This window comes from Electrophorus electricus, chromosome 4, assembly GCF_041902795.1.
Source record: "Electrophorus electricus isolate QZ-2024a chromosome 4, ASM4190279v1, whole genome shotgun sequence".
In the NCBI taxonomy this organism is placed as follows: domain Eukaryota; kingdom Metazoa; phylum Chordata; class Actinopteri; order Gymnotiformes; family Gymnotidae; genus Electrophorus; species Electrophorus electricus.
In genome coordinates this window covers 1,418,131-1,436,902 of record NC_137500.1, presented here as the reverse complement: position 1 = coordinate 1,436,902, position 18,772 = coordinate 1,418,131, and the positions used below count along the sequence as shown (strand labels likewise).

Below are 18,772 nucleotides of genomic sequence, written 5' to 3'. Positions count from 1 at the left end.
GTACCATAGTTTTTTGACATTGTTTATATTCAATAGAAATACTATTTGACCTTTAAGAGTATATATATATATTACATTATATTATAAAGTTTATAGTTATCTAGTATGGTTGGTTCTGTTAAATATGGTAATATAAGAGGTATTCAGTGGAGTCATTACTTCAGACAGAGGCCACAGAGAGTATTTGGTAGACGTGTAATAATACAGAGACACCACAGAGAGTATTTGGTAGACGTGTATTAATACAGAGAGACCACAGAGAGTATTTGGTAGACGTGTATTAATACAGAGAGGCCACAGAGAGTATTTGGTAGACGTGTATTAATACAGAGAGGCCACAGAGAGTATTCGGTAGACGTGTATTAATACAGAGAGGCCACAGAGAGTATTCGGTAGACGTGTATTAATACAGAGAGGCCACAGAGAGTATTTGGTAGACGTGTACAGAGAGGTCACTTTGCATGTGCAGCACCTGCTTCAGTGCTCTGGGAGTGTTTATAGTTCTGTGAGTATAACACTTCATGACTGAGAGCTGCCTGCCCCAGCAACTTCACCCACAGCAACCATGACTTTGATCCCCATCTTCATCTGCACACTGGTCCTCTGGACTCAAGGTAAAAGATCATTTTATGCTTTGCTTTTGAGGTGAATAACCTAAAAAAACAGATGTCTTGTTTAGTAAAATATTCTAAACCTTCTATTAACAGATATAAGCGACATAAGAAATGGAAAATAAAATATGATTTAAATTGGATTTGCTTTGTTTTGTTTTGTTTTTTTCCACCAGAATCCATGTGTCAGGTGACTGTGACTCAGACTCCTGCAGTGAAATCTGCTCTTCCAGGAGACACAGTCACCATCAGCTGTAGAACCAGCACTGCAGTGTATAATAATAACTATTTAGCCTGGTACCTGCAGAAACCTGGAGAAGCTCCTAAACTCCTGATCTACGGGGCTACTAGCTTACAGTCAGGAACTCCAGCTCGTTTCAGTGGTAGTGGATCTGGATCTGACTTCACTCTGACCATCAGAGGAGTCCAGACTGAAGATGCAGGAGATTATTACTGTCAGAGTTACCATGATATCAGTAGTACACGCCTATTCACACAGTGTATATAGTCGTACAAAAACCTCCCTCAGTCAGACTGCACAGAGACTGCACTGCTGCAGCTGGGACCTACTGCAGGTGTGATACAGCACAATAACACACTCTGTGGAGGAGAGATGCCCCATCACACTCACTCACTACTGAACAACACAAATCTGCAGAAAATAATTCTTCTAGGAACCACAACACACTCACTCAAGTCAACAAAAAAATCTATAATGAATCACAAAGACACAATACAGACAACACTGTTTCACTTCTGTTGGAGGAGAGTTTTGTAGATATATATGTCCTTCTACTCCTGCTGTCTATCAGTTAGAAATGGAAGGTGTGAACATTAGTATGATCCATCAAGAAGAAACCCACCATTAAACACAATGCTAATGTTGCTGTTGACACTGACAGTGATAACAGCTCAGACTGAGCTGCATCACCAGAAACCTGGAGAAGGTCCTAAACTTCTCCTGTCTCTCTTTTCTTTGAGCAGATGATCTCTCTGTTTCTGCTGGAGCGGATGAAGACAAAACACTACAGTTATAACAATAATAACAACACATGGAATTTATCTAGTGCTTATCAAGAGCCCACAGAGGCACATTTACACACTTCCAGTGCATGGAGCATCAGAAACCAGTCACAGCACTGCAGTACTGAGTCCTTTGGTCTTTTGGGGCAGTTGTTCTTATAATTGAGCATGTAGTTACTAATGGAGAGAAATCTCTACTAGTAGTATGACTGCTAAATCAGTATCAGTCATCTTCAGGAGATTCTGTCCTGTTTAGAGGTGATGTAAGCACACACTAAAGCACTAATCACCATGTCTGTGCCTTCATCTGATTATTCTCAGCTACTGTGAAACATTTCTACCAACACATACTTTTCATGTCCATTCTAAATCTTTATTAACAAGTAAAGGTAAACAGTGAAGATCTTTAGGGGGTGAAGTTAAATAACCTCAATGCACTTACTTAAATAAACTTACTACACAACAAGATGACTTAATGCCACCAACTGAAACAATGACTTTTTGAAAAACTGACTGAAATCTTTCAGTAAAATTCTCTCTCTCACACACAAGCGCATGGCCCGCTCTATGCCCTCTGCCGCCCTCACAACACACACACACACACACACACACACACACACACACACACAGACACACACACACACACACACACACACACACACACACACACACTGAGTTGGGCTGTGTATAAGGTGAGTGGGGTGTATGTATGTTAAACCTGTACAGGCAATGCAGATTTCTGACACCCAGAACAGAGCAGCACTGTGTCCAGGTTTCCAGTGTCTTAGAGCAGCAAACCTTTAGTTCAGTAACACACACACACACACACACACACACACACGCACTCACACACACAGAGTCGGGGTGGATATCAGGCGAGTGGGGTGTATGTATGTTAAACCTGTACAGGGTAACTTAGAGCAATACACATTTAGTTCAGTACCACTGTGTGATAAACCAGGCTGTGTCATAATAGCACTGTGTGACTCAATTAATAAAAAAAAAAAACCATGTACCAAATATTAAGGAGTTCTTTGTTATTACACTTAATACATTAGGTCAAAGCTTTATTTTAAACAGACAAGTGCTAAAGGGGGTTAGTTTCAGGCAGAAATATTTTAATGAGAGTATTTTATTGAAAAACAGCCCAGCTTGTGCTACAAAGTGATATAAAGCATTATGGTATTAGTTTCAGGCAGAAATGATCTAAAAATGATAATATTGTGATATAGTGATAGGGCTACAGATGGTTTGTCCCCCAGCCCCTGATGTTCCTAAAATACACCAACTTACTCGTGTTACAGTTTGTAGTGAATGAAACATGTTGAAATGTCTTATTTTTTGCTTCATTCTTTACCGTGATTAATGAAATGTCAGCTGTATCAAAGTTTAATCCTATACCTCATCACACCTTAGTATTTCTGCAGAACAGAAATTTAGGACTAAAGGTATTTATTGTTATGAGTAATGTTGTGGGAAATGTTTTAAATAAGAGACTATAATATTTATTCAAAATTTTTTATTTCATTTTGAACAATAAACAGGAACATTTGAGTAATAAACAGACTATCTAAAAGACAGCACATTAATGAGTGAGAGGAGAACACTTCAGTACACATGTGGGAGTTTCACGCCTCAGCACACTGCTCTCTACTCAGTGTCTGTGTGACAGGAGACTGGGAGTCCTTGGTGGCCTCACAGGTCACTGTCTTCTTCAGCCACTCCTCCTTCTGGAGGGTCAGGGTGCTGCTCCAGCTGTAGAGGCCGTCCTTCTGCAGAAGCCTGGAGCTCTGGCTCACCCCCGAGCTCCAGCTGCTACCAGCCACCTTCCAGCTCAGCTTCCAGTCTGAGGGGAAGCCCTTGTTGGCCAGACACACGAGTGTGACCTTCTCCTGCTGCAGCTGTACACTGGAGGGGGGCAGGACCGTGAGGGTGGGCGGGGCGTCACCTAGGAGACACAACACGGTCTACAGCTCAGACAGGCAGGAACCGTTAGCAGGAAAATCAGTTGTGTTTCACTTCCTCTTTTTGTGGAACTGAAATCAGAAATGAAATCAACAATATAATTTTCCATTGGCATTAAAACCCTGGACAGTATATTTAATTTATGAACCATTTAAATTAATATAATGTATAGTCATACATAGATTAAAATGGAAGTATATTTAACAGGCGGTGATTGTTCAGTATGCGAGTATGACGGTTAAAGTGCTTTGCATCGACAACCTCCAGTCAGGGACAAACACTTATACTAATGAAAATTAATCCAGTAGGCAGAACAAAGGTTTGCTGGCGGATATTGCTGAAACATTTATGCTTTTACTAAAAAACCGCTAATAATGTGGGTCGGTTTACACTAAAAGCTGCAACACCACTGTAACGGTTAGGATAAATGCGCTAATAAATTCACCTTTAATGCGCTTTAATAAAGAGACATTTATTACAAACTATACCTACTTAAAATTGTGATTTACTGTGAATAAAAAGTGAAGTTCTTCTTACGTCCAGTGTCCTCCACACTAACTTCGTTTAAGGTCCGTACATAAACCTGCTCTAAACACACTGCCGTCTCCTCTCTTTACAGCGCCGTAGTTTAGCTTCAGAGTTAGTGAACGATACAACCCCAAAGACGCTTGTTTTTCTTTTCTTTTTTGTAATAAAAAATAAAGACAGAAACTAAATTAATTTTGAAAAAGGGCTGATAGTTTTGTGCCTCTAAAAGTGTGCGTGTATGAACCTGTGTTTCGCAGAACTATTTCAGACTTATATCGTTAATGTTTATGCGTTAGATATATGTAGACTCTGTAGAATCATAGCAATTGGTTACAAGATTTTTAGAGATATTTTTCATATTTTTGTACACTAATAACAACATTTAATGCAACATCCAAATACATAATTGTGTACTAGATGTATAATACAGGAATATTTGTAACAGCCAACGTTTTGATCTTCATTATGCGAGTATTGTGGTAAAAGTGAACTGCACCGATAAGTTCCAGTCAGGCACCGATATTTCTGTCTTTTAAAATAAACCCAGAAATATCGATTTGAGATGTAGATAAGTCATTTGAATTTGTCTACGTGATGTGTATAATTTCAGTTCTGATTTCCAGTACTTCCAGTGCAATAAGACCAATGAAGGGAGCACAGCAGTGGAGTTAACGTGTGAACTTCGGAAGATTGAAGACCAGTCGTGCTGCTGGATTCTGGACAAGTTGTAAAGGTTTGATGGCTCTTAGAAGAAGACCAGCAAGTAGTGAGTTGCAGTAATCTAGCTTTGAGATCACAAGAGACTGCACAAGCACAAGGGTAGCTTCCTGCGAAGGAAAGGCTTGAATCCTTCGTATGGTACAAAGGAGGAATCTGCAAGACCAGGTTAGATTAGAAACATGAGTTGAGAACAACTGGTTGTCCAAAGTCACGCCCAGGCTACGGGCAGCTTCGGAGGGTGATACCAGGGAGTTCTCTACAGAAACAGTGAGGTCATGGTAAGGGTTGGGAGTACATTGGATGAACAGAAGCTTGGTTTTACCTGGGTTGAGCTTTAAGTGGTGGGCTGTCATCCATGATGCAATGTCAGTCAAGCATGCCAAGATACGTCTGGAGACATGCGTGTCAGAGGGTGGAAAAGAAATAAATAATTGAGTGTTATCGGCACAGCAGTGGTAGGAGAAGCCATGAGAAGATATTACATCACCAAGAGAACGAGTATACAAAGAGAAGAGAAGGGGGTCCAATACTGAGCCTTGTGGAACACCAATGGAGAGTCTACACGGTTTGGATGTGGATCCTCTCCATGTCACCTGATAGGACTGTCCCTCCAGATAGGACTGAAACCATCTCCAAGCAGAGCCAGTCACACCAAGCCTGGAAAGAACAGAGAGGAGAATGTTGTGGTTCACTGTGTCAGAGGCTGCTGAAAGGTCTAGAAGAATCAAACAGATGACTGTTTGGCAGCTTTAGCAAAATGAAGTTTCTCAGTCACCGCTATGAGGGCCATTTCTGTAGAATGTGCCAGTTTGTAGCCAGACTGATTGGAATCATGCAGCTGGTTTTGGGTGAGAAAAAGAAACAATTGATTATAAACTGCTTGTTCGAGGGCTTTTGAGAGGAAAGAGAGAAGTGATAGCAGTCTGTAGTTGGTAACGCTGGAGCTGTCAAGTGGCCTTCTTGAGGATTGATATCACCCAATGTGGCATCATTCTGAAAGAATGTGCAGTCAGTCATCCACAGCAGTTTTTCATAGAGATCTGGCTTTTGATTGTTTGATTGATTGATTTGGTAAGTTGTTTGTTTTTACAGGTTCTCTCTTTCTCTCTCTCTCTCTCTCTCTCTCTCTCTCTCTCTCTCTCTCTCTCTCGCTCCACCAGTTGTTTATACATTTGAGAAGAAAATGTGACTGACCTAGGCAAACTGACCCTGCCCTGTCTGGCCACAGGCTTCTACCCTAAATATGTGATGATGAGTGTGAAGAAGTACCGCACCTCCCTACATGAAGAGCTGATAACATCCTCAGTAGTCAGACCCAATGATGAAGACACCTACCAGCTGAGGAAGAGTGTGGACATCCTGGAAAATGATGAAGCAGATTATGACTGTTATGTGACTCACTGCAGTCTCACAGCACCAGTAATTAAAAAATGGGGTAAATATATTTGTCACACTGAAAACTACAGTCATAAGTTTGAGAAGATGGTCTGTTAAAGTATTGCACCTTTGCATAGTGCACAAATCAACAAGCTGTATAATCACATCAGACTTATTAACTAGAGCTTAGTGGGAGACTTTGTTAAGAAGACCTACATTCAGAACATTCGACTTATATCACTGTTCATGAATGTTTTGTTGTTTTATAATAAGAGAATTTATTACTTTACCGACTACAGATGGAAAACACAGTGACTCCACAATGAAAAACACTCTGATCAGAGCTGTGATCTGTGGAGTTGTGATTATGGCAGTTGTGGCCACTATTGTGATTGTCCATAAAAATAAAAGGATGATTGGTGAGTAGCTATAAACTGCTTCTGCTGAAGGTAAAATTGCTCAGGTCTCTAAGATGCTGTGGATACTGCTGCTGTGTCCAGTTATTCATAAAACCCTGTGAGGTTAAATGTGTGGGTGTCTGCTCTCCTGTTTTGTATGAGAGCTCCAGTGTACAAGTTACAGTGTTTCTTGACTAAGGTTTGAATTATCTTGAGATAAGGTAAAGTGTGTAATGTAACATGGGGAGGCTTGGCAGGATGCAGAAGAGGAGCCATGATACATACGACGAGTTTTATTTTTGAGACATGGAAGGCAACAAAGCACTAAAGCTATTGTGGGATCAAACACTGACAATGCTAACGTTTACACAAAGGACTTATATACACTCACATTAACAGCACAACAAGGATCAGGTGTGGAACATGGGGGCATGGCCAAACGGAGGAACACACACACGGGTAGATGTTTGGGGGGAGGGGCTGTACCGTGACAGAGCCCCTCCCCAACGGTGCGACTCCCGGCGAGCCAGCCTATCAGGCTATGGCCCCTAAACCAACGCCGACTGAACTAACCAACATGGGCCAGTGTGAGCAGGACAGCGGGGGTGAAGGACAGGGACCAGAATAATAACAGACACAGAGACGGACACACTGACGGGCACAGGCACAGACACAAAGGGAGACAAAGCGATGGATACATTAAATGTGACTGGGACTGACACAGTGACTGGGACAGGTATGCGCTCATAATTAAACAACAGGTTATGAATAAGTCCTGCTTGTCTCCCATTCATCGGCTGGCTTGGAGTCTGATTCTGCTGTGGGCGTTCGCGCTTCGCTGAGTTGGGTGGAGGTGGCTTCTCTGGCTTTGGGGCGCATGCCTTAGGAAGCGCACTAGCGGTTTTGCCTGTCTCTGGGGTGGGCACTGGTGATGCCTCCTTTTTGCCTCCTTGAGGCTTGTGCGCAGGCACATGAGCCCTGGGGCTGTGTTGCCCAGGTGAAGGAGTGTCCTCAGATGATGATGGCACCACCTCTTTTTGAGTCACGCGGGGCAGCTTGCTGATACTAGTGCGACATGCCTTGGGAGCTGGAGGCTCTTTGCTCTCTGAATCTGCTGACCATGTGTCCATCACAGACAGGGAATCCTCTACCTCCATTATGGAATTCTCCAAACAGTCGACCTCTGAGTCTAACACACGGGTAAACTTTTGGGCGGAGGGGCCATACCGTGACATGTAATGGTAGTACCAGCCCATTTGACTTATTGGAGTGATGTGTAGCTCCATTAGTTTGTTCCTTTAATTAATAAAAATATATCCTCGTATATTTTTACTGTGCAAGTGCAGGGGCTCAACACCTAACTGACCAAGTTATTGTATAAAATTAATTTATTTATATAATAAATAAGTTGCATTATTTATATAGTAAAAAAGTTTATTTATGTAATCAACTAATTTAGCTTAAAGGACAGTCATTTAGAAAATGTTCAGTGGCTGTAACTTTGGACTTTTGGGGCTGAATCTCACTCTTTTCTGGTTAATTGTATAGTTTGAAAAGGACAAATTTTCCTCTGTTTTTTTTCCCCCATCCTTATTTTAATTCTTAACAAACTTAACAAATTCTCCCAGACATTCTGTGGCTACTCTTTCTGACTAGTAATATTTTTCAACATTTAAAACATTTTGGACTTTTATTTTGAATAAATGTTGTGCACTGTAGCTTCCCTGTGGTCACACATGTCTGGCAATGTATCTCATGAGTAACAATCTGAGCACAGTTTCATATAGAAGATATTTAATTCAAGTCTGGGTATTTTCTCCCATATGTGGGAACATTTGTGGGTCCTAAGAGAAACCCTCTCCCTTCACAGTCAAGAATGAACAAGATTGAATGAAGACCCCTTAATTTAATCAGGGAGAACATTCAGTAAATACAAAACAATAAATAACTATATACAGGAAAAAACATTTAATTTTAATTTGTGTGAGTACATAAGTAAATCTTTAATTATATAAAGTAGTAATTTTCTAGAACAAGTGTCAAACTGCGTGACAAATTGCTTAGTGATTGTATTGCCTGAGTTTTGCTCCGTTGTGTGTATTGTGGGTTTTGTGCATGTTCCTCTAGTATCTCTGGCTGCTGTTGTTCACTTGCACTTGTACTCCTGCTCACATCTCTGCATGGTCTCACATCCCCTACATATCTGACCTTTAACACCCTCACTGCCCTGCCTGTGCGCTTATGTCCTCTGACGCTGGTCGTCTCTCCATTCCTAAATTCAGACTGGTCTCTGCAGTGGGCAGATCTTTCAGTGTCTTGTCCCGGAAACTAATGATTACCGTAATCACTCCGTCTCTGCGCTGCACTTTACTGGAGGAAAGTGATGAAATGCTGAGAAAAAAAGATTAAACTTTTTTAAAGGAGTAAACAGTTGCTAAAACCTTTTCCCCCTCAATTTCTGATTGTGTTTCTGATTGATCCTGTAGTTTTTTTGATTTGTTGACTGTCCTATGGTGTACATTTTATACTTGGATTATGTAAAGTGACTTTGAGTATAAGGAAGGTGTTATGTAAATTAAATGTTACTATTATTTTTATTTTCTGGCTTCTAATAATGTCTTTAAACATTTTTTAATAACATGAACCAAAGTGAATATCTGATATGAAATGGGAAGATTATTACAGTTTTGATTTTGAAAGAGTTTGTCTGTTTCTGGACATTTGTCTTCAACTTCATCAGGTTGCACAATATAATAAATAAATAAAGATATAACATAAGAGATCTACATACAAATCCGACATAAAATCACATAGGATCTCATATCAGATCCAAATATAAATACAGTCAGAATAGTTGTCATGATCCCTTGCCTGAACTCCAACTCCCAGCATTCATCTGTTGTCAGCTCTCCTGTCACTCAGTCTGGTTCTGCCAGTCATCACACCCTCATCAAACCTGCATTCCCGGATTACTGATTATTCTCACCTGTTTCTAATTAGTTCTGTCTAATTATACTCATCTGTTTCCCTTTGTTCTTTGTGAAGCATTGCCATGACATGTATGTGTGTACTGAATGTTAGCTCTGCTTGTCTTTCCAGTTTATAGCTTGTTCTGTTTTTGGAATTATCGTATCAGCTTTGTCCCTATCTGCTGGTTTGCTCTATAAGACTGCTAACTGGTACTGTGAACTCAGGACTGATTATCGATTTGTTCTATTGTTGACTCCTCGAGTTTTGGATAACTATATTGTGGCTACAGACCTCTGACTGTTACATTACCAAACCTGAATTGTGCTTTTAAATAAAAACAACTCTACATTTGCAAACGTCTGTCTCAGACGTTTGCTACATTTTCCTCAGAAAAAGTCCTTAAGGGATAAGCAAATGCTTAGAAATATTTTTTTGTGACTCATGGTACTCTAGAACACTCCAGAAAGGAGCAGATCAAATTCAACACACAGGATCAGTAGGGTCCCCTGTGATTTGCTGGGCTTTCTTCCTACTAGACAAATATATATCTCACATTGCTCTTTTTGTTGTTTACATATAATTTTCCCAGCCATATTCACAATCCTTGGTCTGTGCAAAAAGGCTTGAGGGAAGAGGCATGAAATGCTGAGGAAACTCAAACCACATAGAGGTTGACCAAACAGGTGACCTCAATGATCTGTTCCCAGAGAGTGGAAGGGCCAACATCCCTAGGAAACACTCATACAGGATAAGCCTGTGATGTGGGGAGTGATGTGGGTAATTCTGAGCATATTTTGTGCTGTGTAGGGAGGTGCTCCATGTCTCTGGATGTTCTTGACATTACATATGTAGTAACTTTCCTAATTTCTGGTTCACCCGCTCCACTTGGGCACGCTGGAGTATTAGGCTGTGGCTGATAACTAGAGTTCATGCTCACCATCATGTTGAGGTGTCCAGGAGTTCTTGCTAGATCTGCTATATAAATTGTACCTCTTGGTCCAAGATGATGTCCTCTGGCAGTCCAAACTGGTGAAAGAGCTGTAGGAAGACAACAGTGCATTGGTAATTGATGCTGGCGCAAACAGTGCAGGAGGCCATGTGGTTGATTACATCTCAATGGAGAGCCACCAATACTGAGCTGTAAGCCGCTGGCCTGGGCAGTGTCGGTGAGATCTGGCCTGTGTGATGGCCTGGTCCAGATCCCACCTGATGGCTTGCAGGAAGGAGGCAGGATGGCCTCCCTGCTGGTGGGTCCAGCCTCCAGGTCAAAATGCATGAACAGGGCATCCGCCTTGGTGTTTTTGTATCCTGGCTGATAAGTGATGGAATAGATGAAGCGAGAAAAGAAGACAGAGCACCTGGCCTGGTGAAAGTTGAGATATTTGGCGATTTGGAACTATTGGAGGTTTTTATGGTCATTCAAAGGGGTGTTGAGCACTCTCTAACCAACGCCTCCACTCCTTGAATGCTAGCTATATGGCCAGCAGCTCTCTGTCTCCCACTCTCTTGGTCCTCTCCACAGGGATCAGTTTCTTAGAATAGTAGACCACCGGCTTAAATGGCTTAAGTTTGGGGTGTTTCCTGAACACTGAGACAGCACCACTGAGACTCCAACATCAAAACGACAAAGGGCCTATCAGGGTCAGGATGATGGAGGACCGAGACAGTTGCCAAAGGCCTCTTCTGCCACTGGACTCCACTCCAGCTAGTTGTTTCCTCCATGGAGTAGGTTGGTAAGAGAATGGGCCTTAGTGCTAATTCCCCTAATTAAACACCGGTGGAAGTTGGCAAATCGCAGTAAGTGCTGTAGATCACTTTAGCTGCCTGTATCCATACACTGGTTGCATTTATGAGGTAGCTTAGGTAGATGACCTCACACAGGTGGAACTCTCCTTTGCCCAGAGTACCTGGCAAATTTCGCAAACATCTTGGTCTAGGGAAAAGGAATATACCAGTATGTTGTCAAGGTAAACAACGATGGATATACCCAGATCTCATTAATCTTCTGAAGTCTCAGGGCATTTTCTCTGTTTTTGCATACTTTCTTAAATTCACTTTAAAGGTTCTTACTTGTGATACCCATATGTTTCATGTGAAAATGTTCAGACAAATCTTAGCTCTATTCCTAATGAGGTACCATTTGACCTAGAGCACTATATAAAGAAATATCAACTGTTTTGATGTTGGAAATAAAATCAAATTGTGACCCAAACTTTTTGGGCCACAAATGTAGTGAAATATATGAATAAAGTAGTATAGAAATGTGTAATAAATGTTTAAAATGATATTTTGTACAATCATTTATTGAGTAAAAGTGTGGTCTGTCACATTACTTTCAACAAATCTTAACAGGACTGACATAAAATATGACTGAACAATGACGTTAAATTAGATATCAAGCCTTACAGAATATCAAAATATAAAGCTTCATGTGTATAAGTGAAAAATGAGCATTATAACTATAACCAAAATATGCCAAAAACCAGAAAAGTCTCATCTGCACAGTACAGTATTCAGCATAGCCAAAACATGTCAGTCCATCCATATACTAAACTACCTTTCACACTAAAACGTCTACAATGTAAACCTTTGCTATTTGACATTTAAGTTTCTCAAACAAAAGTCATGACTATTGTATTACAAATCAATTTCACGAATTATGCACAAAAGCAGCAATGAGGATATTTCACCAGGAGGTCATTAGGAACTCTGTGGTCCCTTCAAGCCTTCAGCCTGCTGTCCTTCTATACGTAGAAGACACTGAGGTGGAGGTGGAGGGGTAAATGTACTCCTGCTCTAAGGCCTGCTGAATATACTGCTCCATCACTCGGTTTTCCTACTGAGATAAAGGGTAAACCTTACACTGAGGGCAGGTGTTATCCAGTAGTTTGACGGAGCAGTCGGTTTTTCTGTGTGGAGGAAGCTGTGTGGCCTTTACTGGGCTGAATACCTCAGTGAGGTCTTGATAGGGAGCTGGGATGGAGATGTCAGACTCAGCGCTGTACTCTTGATGGAGGTGAACTGGGAGGGCAGGACCACTGAGGTGAGGCAGTGATGTGGCAATGGGGTGAACATTCAAGAATGTTGTTGTCTGCCAGTAAATGAGGGGGTGGTGAGTGTGTAACCAGGGTAGTCCTCAACTGATGGGATGAGAGGTGTGTAGTGAGTAGTGTGTTTAGTGTAGTGTAGTGTAGTGTGTAGTGTAGTGTAGTGTTTAGTGTAGTGTAGTGTAGTGTAGTGTGTAGTGTAGTGTGTAGTGTAGTGTAGTGTAGTGTGTAGTGTAGTGTGTAGTGTAGTGTGGTGTAGTGTAGTGTAGTGTAGTGTAGTGTGTAGTGTAGTGTAGTGTAGTGTAGTGTGTAGTGTAGTGTAGTGTGTAGTGTAGTGTAGTGTAATGTAGTGTAGTGTAGTGTAGTGTAGTGTAGTGTAGTGCAGTCCTGGGCAGGAGTAGGTGTGTCCCTCCTGCTGGACAACCAGCCTACCGTGACAAGAGGGGGAATCGATAACTAATAAAGAAACGTGTTCTGTATGGAAGGTGCTGGTCTATGATATAATAAGATCAGAAAAGACTTTATTATCATTGTACATGTACAACAAAACAGGTAGATCACAGCATCAATAAAAATAATAAAATGATATAATAGGAATAGAATGGCAATTTAAAAATAAACATTTGCAGGGCTTCATATGTATACAGCAGACATGGAAAGTGCAAAAATGATGTGTGAACAAGAAGTGTAAACAGTGAGGTGAGTGTAGGAATATGGAGGGTGTTGTTAAACATGTTCTCTTTACTAAGAATAAGGTTTTTCTTATTTAGTTCATTTAATCAGGCTAATGATACACTCACCAGCACAAGAGGAATGAATGTTAGGTGGTGTTGGTGTAGCTGCAGGGAGAGTGAGCCACCAACCTGGACAGCAGGGGGCGACACAGTCCACCTCAGCAGGACTAAAGAGAGAGAGAGAGAGAGAGAGAGAGAGAGATAGAGAGAGATCGAGCGAGTGAGAGAGAGAGAGAGATCGAGCGAGTGAGAGAGAGAGAGAGAGAGATCGAGCGAGTGAGAGAGAGAGAGAGAGAGAGAGAGAGAGAGAGAGAGAGAGAGAGAGAGAGCGAGCAGTGGGGTGTAACTCAGATTTGCATTACCAGGGCTGAGTGATTCTCTTTCTCCCAGAATAGAGCCACACTTTCACCAGATGTTCTGCTCTGTTCAGATAAGCTCACTCAGGCACAAGAAACTGTCTGATAACATTAATAAAGATGTTTGTCTCTTACAAAAGAGCAGACAATGTCCAAAATGAAGCTTTATTTCAGTGGAAGTAACAGAAATGCCAGGACACAGAACAGAATACAAACAGAGCTGCTGCATTCTGTTCTCCTGCACTGGTCAGAACTCCCTCCTGCACCTCTGAGACGTCCACAGTCCAGTTTACCACTCACTGAGTTTAGTGCCTCATCCACAAGTCAACCATAGAGATACATTCTAATGAAGCTGTCATTCAAAAACCGCTTTGACTTTATAGTGACCACACACACACACACACACACACACACACACACACACACACACACAACCCTAAGCTTCATATTTTATCTTTAATCTTTAATTATTTTTCCCATCTCCACCTAAACTAATATTTAATGAATGTTAATAATCTAGTATATTTTGTATTGTCAAAAAGGTGCAGAATACCTCAGTTCATTTGCAAAATAATTTATCCAATAACATGACAATGACAATGTGTTTCATCTGCTCTGCATCCACTTGGTCTCCTGCTGTGATGATGGTGTGTAGTCTGTCTAACGTGAGTGTGGACTCTGAAGATGGTGTGTATTCTGTCTAATGTGTTTGTTTAGACTGGTATATTTATGCTACAGGTCTTTTACTTAAAGACAGATAAAGTCACCAGTTGCATTTTATAGTGCTTAGACCTGATTGGTGAATTCACAATTAATCACTCAAGTAATCATCCCAGTTAATCATCCCAAGTACATTTGACAGCTGTGTTTGATCAGTTGGTTCACAGGTGGGAGGTTTTGAAATGAAGTCATGTTAGATTTCTATGTCTAATGTAGAGAAGTGTGTTGAATAGAAGGGGTGTGTGTGTGTGTGTGTGTGTGTGTGTGTGTGTGTGTGTGTGTGTGTGTGTGTGTGTGTGTGTGTGTGGTGATTTGATTAATGTCTAGAGCAGAAAATGTGTTTATAGTTGTGCAATTCAGGACTGAGGTTTTGCTAAGTGTCAGATTTCACTAACTATATTTTTAATTATAGTGTGTAATGAAAACAAATACAGGGAAGCCACAGAGAGTATTTGAAAACGTGTATTAATACACAGCGAGGCCACAGAGAGTATTTGGTAGGTGAGTATTAATACAGAGAAGCCACAGAGAGTATTTGGTAGACAAGTATTAATACAGAGAGGTCACAGAGAGTATTTGGTAGACATCTATTAATACAGAGAGGCCACAGAGAGTATTTGGTAGAAGTGTATTGATACAGAGAGGCCACAGAGAGTATTTGGTAGAAGTGTATTGATACAGAGAAGCCACAGAGAGTATTTGGTAGACGTGTATTAATACACAGCGAGGCCACAGAGAGTATTTGGTAGACATCTATTAATACAGAGAGGCCACAGAGAGTATTTGGTAGAAGTGTATTGATACAGAGAGGCCACAGAGAGTATTTGGTAGACGTGTATTAATACAGAGAGGCCACAGAGAGGATTTGGTAGACATCTATTAATACAGAGAGGCCACAGAGAGTATTTGGTAGACGTGTATTAATACAGAGAGGCCACAGAGAGTATTTGGTAGACGTGTATTGATACAGAGAAGTCACTTTGCATGTGCTGCACCTGCTTCAGTGCTCTGGGAGTGTTTATAGTCCTGTGAGTTTAACACTTCATGACTGAGAGCTGCCTGCCCCAGCAACTTCACCCACAGCAACCATGACTTTGATCCCCATCTTCATCTGCACACTGCTCCTCTGGGCTCAAGGTAACTCACTGTTTTACCTCTGTGGTGAACTATCCATGTGACACAGATCTACTATTCTTTTTTAAAATGAACTATTCACAGGGTTAGTACTACTAAATAATAGCATATGTACAGAGAATTGTTAACTTTTTTGTGTTTTGTATTCATTTTTTAGGATCCAGAGGTCAGGTAACAGTGACTCAGGATTCAGTGAAATCTGCTCTTCCAGGAGACACTGTCACCATCAGCTGTAGAACCAACCCTGCAGTGTATGGTAATGATCGTTTAGCCTGGTACCTGCAGAAACCTGGAGAAGCTCCTAAACTCCTGATCTACAGGGCTACTAGCTTACAGTCAGGAACTCCTGCTCGTTTCAGTGGTAGTGGATCTGGATCTGACTTCACTCTGACCATCAGAGGAGTCCAGACTGAAGATGCAGGAGATTACTACTGTCAGAGTGCACATTACATTAGTAGTAGCTGGGTGTTCACACAGTGTTAGAGAGTCGTACAAAAACCTCCCTCAGTCAGACTGCACAGAGACTGCACTGCTGCAGCTGGGACCTACTGCAGGTGTTGAGGGGGAGGATGTGATACAGCACAATGACACACTCTGTGGAGGAGAGATGCCCCATCACACTCACTCACTACTGAACAACACACATCTACAAAAAATAATTCTTCTAGGAACCACAACACACTCACTCAAGTCAACAAAAAAAATCTATAATGAATCACAAAGACACAATACAGACAACACTGTTGCACTTCTGTTAGAGGAGAGTTTTGGAAATCTATATGTCATTCTACTCCTGCTGTCTATGTGTTAGAAATGGAAGGTGTGAACATTAGTATGATCCATCAAGAAGAAACCCACCATTAAACACAATGCTAATGTTGCTGTTGACACTGACAGTGATAACAGCTCAGACTGAGCTGCATCACCAGAAACCTGGAGAAGCTCCTAAACTTCTCCTGTCTCTCTTTTCTTTGATCAGATGATCTCTCTGTTTCTGCTGGAGCAGGTGAAGACAAAACACTACAGTTATAACAATAATAACAACACATGGAATTTATCTAGTGCTTATCAAGACCCCACAGAGGCACATTTACACAAACCCAGTGCATGGAATCAGAAACCAGTCACAGCACTGCAGTACTGAGACCTTTGGTCTCTTGGGGCAGTTGTTCTTATAATAGAGCAGGTAGTTATTAGTGGAGAGAAATCTATACTAGTAGCATGACTGCTAAATCAGTGTCAGTCATCTTCAGGAGATTCTGTCCTGTTTAGAGGTGATGTAAGCACACACTAAAGCACTAATCACCATGTCTGTGCCTTCATCTGATTATTCTCAGCCATTTTGCAACATTTCTACCATCACATACGTTTCATGTCCATTCTAAATCTTTATTAACAAGTAAAAGTGAAAAATTTAAGGTCTTTAGGGGGTAAAGTTAAATAACCTCACTATACTTGCTTAAATAAACTTACTACACAATAAGATGAAATAATGCCACCAACTGAAACAATGACTTTTTACTAAATTGTCTGAAAACTTAAAATTAAATTTAACTTTCAGTAAAATTCTCTCTCACACACACAAACATGCAATGCTCTCTAGCACACTAGCACACACACACACACACACACACACACACACACACACACACACAGAGTCGGGGTGGATATCAGGTGAGTGGGGTGTATGTATGTTAAACCTGTACAGGTAGGGAAGATTTCTTTTTCATGATACATTTGTAAATGTTTAGTCTTTTTTGGATAGAACAACTTTCTGCCTTCATACGTGACCCATGACAGTATTGTATTGAAACAGCCCATCTTGTGCTACAAATGATATAAAGCATGATGGGATTATTTTCTGGCAGAAATAAACTAAAAATGATAATATTATGATATACTGAAAGGGCCAAAGATGGTTTGTCCTCCAGCCCCTGATGTTCCAAAAATACACCAACTTACTCATGTTACAGTTTCTACTGAATAAAATGTGGAAATATCTTACTTTTTGCTTCCATAATATCTGGCTTCCTGCTTCCTTCTTTATTATGAGTAATGAAATGGCAGTGCTATCAAAGTTTAACCCTATACCACATCACACATTAGCATTTCTGTTGTATAGAAATGTAGGACTTTAAAGATATTTATTGTTAGGAGTAATGTTGTGGGAAATGTTTTAAATAAGAGACTATAATATTTATTCAAATTTTTTTATTTCATTTTGACCAATAAACAGAGGAACATTTGAGTAATAAACACAGACTATCTAAAAGGCAGCACATTAATGAATGAGAGGAGAACATGTCAGTACACAATTAGTCTGTAAAAGATTACAGGTGGTTTACAGAACCACCGGGCATATTGACGTGCTCAGATAACGTGGATTAATTGTGAAGAAAACCTAAAGTCTACTCACGTCCAACTGATAGTTTTGTTCCGCCACTGAAAATCCACCACAGAGCTACAATCTCGTTTGCTGTCCATACAAAAACCTCATGATCTAAACATGCTGCTCTCTCCACTATTTACCATGTAATATGCAGCTTCGACATTAATGCTTTAGAAAACTCATAAGACTTACCCAAATGCTTTTCAGATTTTTAAAGTAATTAAGCAAAATACAAACATACATTATATTATTAGATAAATTACCCCGTAATAGCTGTTGCACCGTAAACCACAAGAAATGCAACCGCAACATGTTTTAAGTCTCCATCATTATCAAACATCAAACATATTGATTATTATTTCAGAAAATACCAACATTTCGATAAGCAGTGAAAGTTACTTACGTCCAACTGAGAGTTTTGTGCCGCCACCAAAAGTCCTCCACAGTGATACAAACTCGCTCAGTGGTTGTACAAAAAGCTCCTGCTGCTCATTTTGTTTTCGTTAGGTTATGTAGTTCCACTTTGGTCAGTCAGTTTCTTTATTTGTGTTTGCTGATTTACCATTTTCAGTGTCGACCCACCTGAAGTCTGTCTGGTGTTATTTGTGCCTATTGTATTACACTCTTATATCATGTATCAATATACAACAGTCACTGTTTCATCTCTGATTTGCTCCATTTAGTTTACTCACATATCCATCATTCACACTCAGTTGCATTTGCCATTTAAGTCCAGCTAATCATTTACTCATTTCTGTCACAGACCCTACCTGGACTGGGTCATAACAAAAATTAAGAGC

At 40.7% G+C, this 18,772-nt stretch overlaps 1 long non-coding RNA gene and 1 pseudogene across 2 annotated transcripts in view; both read right to left on the bottom strand.

Moving 5' to 3' along the window:
• LOC118240937 (uncharacterized) overlaps positions 1-18,772 on the bottom strand; it is an 84,030-nt gene that overhangs the window by 15,252 nt on the left and 50,006 nt on the right. The gene's annotated exons all lie outside the window — the stretch shown is intronic.
• LOC118240941 (immunoglobulin kappa constant pseudogene) lies at positions 3,137-18,672 on the bottom strand (annotated as a pseudogene). Its single transcript, XR_014123488.1, has 3 exons — positions 18,665-18,672; positions 18,376-18,410; positions 3,137-3,582 (listed from the first exon to the last, which is right to left on the bottom strand). The product of XR_014123488.1 is annotated as an immunoglobulin kappa constant pseudogene (transcript).